General features: G+C 46.5%; 1 pseudogene; it reads right to left on the bottom strand.

Moving 5' to 3' along the window:
• Window positions 1-2,431: 2,431 nt before the first annotated feature.
• LOC111741727 lies at window positions 2,432-2,550 on the bottom strand (annotated as a pseudogene).
• Between the last annotated feature and the right edge of the window lie 101 nt (window positions 2,551-2,651).

Below are 2,651 nucleotides of genomic sequence, written 5' to 3'. Positions count from 1 at the left end.
ACTAGCTGGGACAAAGCACCACTCGATGTGCCTATACACATGCACCTTAAATAGAAGGAAGAGGAAGTAAAACTCAGCACTCTGGAACCAGGAAAAGAAGCCTCATCCCCCTGCATGCTTACTTCCCTGACAAAGCTTACTGGAAAAGACGTGTTTATTGAAAAGAACAAATGTGTAAAGAGTCCAGTCTATCATTTAAAAAAATAATTTATTTTTCAATTATACTTGGTGTACAATATTATATGAGTTTCAGGTGTATAACATAGTGCGTAGACGTTTATATAACTTACAAAGCGACCATCCCGGAAAATCTAGTAACCAGTGGATACCATACATAGTTATTACAATATTATTGGCTATATTCCCTATGCTATACTTCACATCCCTATGATTATTTTGTAACTACCAATTTGTACTCCTTAATTCCCGTTTTTCACCCACCTCCCCAATACCTTCCCATCTGGCAACCATCAAAATGATCTCTATATCTATGAGTTTGTTTCACTTTTGTTTGTTTGTTTGTTTTCTTTAGATTCCACGTGTAAGTGAAATTATGGCATTTGTCTTTCTCTGTCTGACACTCCACTCAGCACAATACCCTTTATGTCCATCCGTGTTGTGGCAGGTGGCAAGATTTCATTCTTTTTTATGGCTGAGTAATATTCCACTGTTTATTTGTACCGCCTCTTCATTATCCATTCATCCATTGATGGACACACATGTTGCCTCCATATCTTGGCTATTGTAAGTAATGCTGCAATGAACATATATATGCCCATGTCCCTTCTAAGTAGTTTTTCGGGTTTCTTTGAATAAATACCCAGTAGTAGAATTACTAGGTCCTTTTTATTTCTTGTTATAGCTTTTATTTGTCATTTTGCCTGGTATAAGTATTGCTACCCCAGCTGGTTTTTTTTTTCTGTTTCCATTTTCATGAAATATCTTTTTCCATCCCTTTACTTTCTTGTTTAGTTATTTTTCTGGGGTTTCGTTTTATCCTTTTATTTGGGACATGTTTCTTTGTCTCCCCATTTTGGCTGCCTTCCTGTGTTTGTTTCTATGTATTAGGTAGAGCTGCTATGTCTCCTGGTCTTAGCAGAGTGGCCTTATGTAGTAGGTATCCTGTGGGGCCCTGTGGCACAGTCTCCCTGGTCACTTGAGCCAGGTCTTCAGGTGTGTCCCATGTTATGTGTTGTATGCACCCTCCTGTTGTAGTTGAGACTTGGTTGCTGTTTGCACATTAATGGGAGGTATTGGCCCTTGAGCTGATTGGTGTGAGGACTGGCTGGTGACTATGGTGGAGGAGCTGTTGTTCAGGGGCTGACCCTACGGAGCAGGATGCACTTCAGCAGTGCTCTGGTGCCTGCCCTGTCTGCCCTTTGGGTGTGTTCTCCTCGGAGACAGCCTGGTGATGCTCCGTCTCTGTCCAAAGCTGTCCTTCAGGGCCTCCTGGGAGGGGCCTCACCCCAGGCCAAGTTCAGCTGCAGCCTGTGCCCTGCCCAGGGCCACCTGGCATGATCCACAAAGCAATCCACAGATGGCTACCACCCACTCTGGGCTTGGAGATGTGCCTCTAGAGGCCAAGCCATGAACTGGCCCCACCAGTACGGGGCTTGAAACTATTTAGCAAGAGGTACACGCCACGCCGAAGCCAGGTGCTGCTTTTTGGGGTTTGTGAACCTTTGAGAGGTTTTAGGAAAGTCCGCAGCATTAACTACAACAGGCTGTTTATATGGAAAAGCCACTGGAAGTGGCTTGGGTGGGCCTGTAAGTTGGGTGGGGCGGGGTCTCATGGAATCACCTGAGCAGGGAGACCAGTGTTAGCCATGCTGATGGAGCCTCAGACATTGCGGCCACCTGCGTCTCTTCGCTGGGCAAAGGGAGGGCTCAGCAAGGGAACAATGGCCTCTGCCAACACTTCTGTCTGGGAGAAAGGTGCCCCTCCAGCGCTCGCCCTGAAGCCAGACGATTGAGTTCCTCCTTGTATGTCCCTGGTGCCTTTTGATCTGCTGTCCCAGCGCTGGAGCTCAGCAGCTGAGTCCGTCATCAAGTAAGTCTATGCGTGGGCCCTTTAAGAGGCAAGTCTGGGACTTCCTCAGCCCTCGGTCTCACTCAGCCAAAATGTCTGCTTGTTTTCATAGCCAGAAGTTGTGGAGACTTTTCTTACTGGGTCTGAAACCCTGGGTTGGGGAGCCTGATGTGAGTCTTGGATCCCTTTCTAGATATCTTTCAGCTGAGATCTCTTTCCTGATTCTCAACTGCCACGTGTGGGTGTGAGACTAGCTAGCACATTCTGCATCTCCTCCCTTTCTGCCTGTCTCGAGGTGACCTCTTCTGCGTGTTCTTAGGTGTGAGACTTCTGTTTACCTAGACTTCAGGCGACTCCCAGTGATGGTTGTTCTGTAGTTTGGTTGTAATTTTTTATTTTTTAAGCCTATAACGCCTGGTCTTCCTAGGTGGTTTCGCATCCAAGTACTAACCAGGCCCGACCTTGCTTAGCTTCCGAGATCAGAAGAGATCAGGCACGTTCAGGGTGGCGTGGCTGTAGACTTGTTTAGTTGTAATTTTGATGTGGTCGTGAGAAGAGGCCAGCACAGCATTACCTACTCTGCCATCTTGACTGGAAATCGAGTCCAGTCCACTCTCGCAGA

This window comes from Pteropus vampyrus, unplaced genomic scaffold (genome assembly GCF_000151845.1).
Source record: "Pteropus vampyrus isolate Shadow unplaced genomic scaffold, Pvam_2.0 Scaffold81, whole genome shotgun sequence".
NCBI classification, from domain to species: Eukaryota; Metazoa; Chordata; class Mammalia; order Chiroptera; family Pteropodidae; genus Pteropus; species Pteropus vampyrus.
This window is presented reverse-complemented; position numbering and strand designations above follow the sequence as displayed.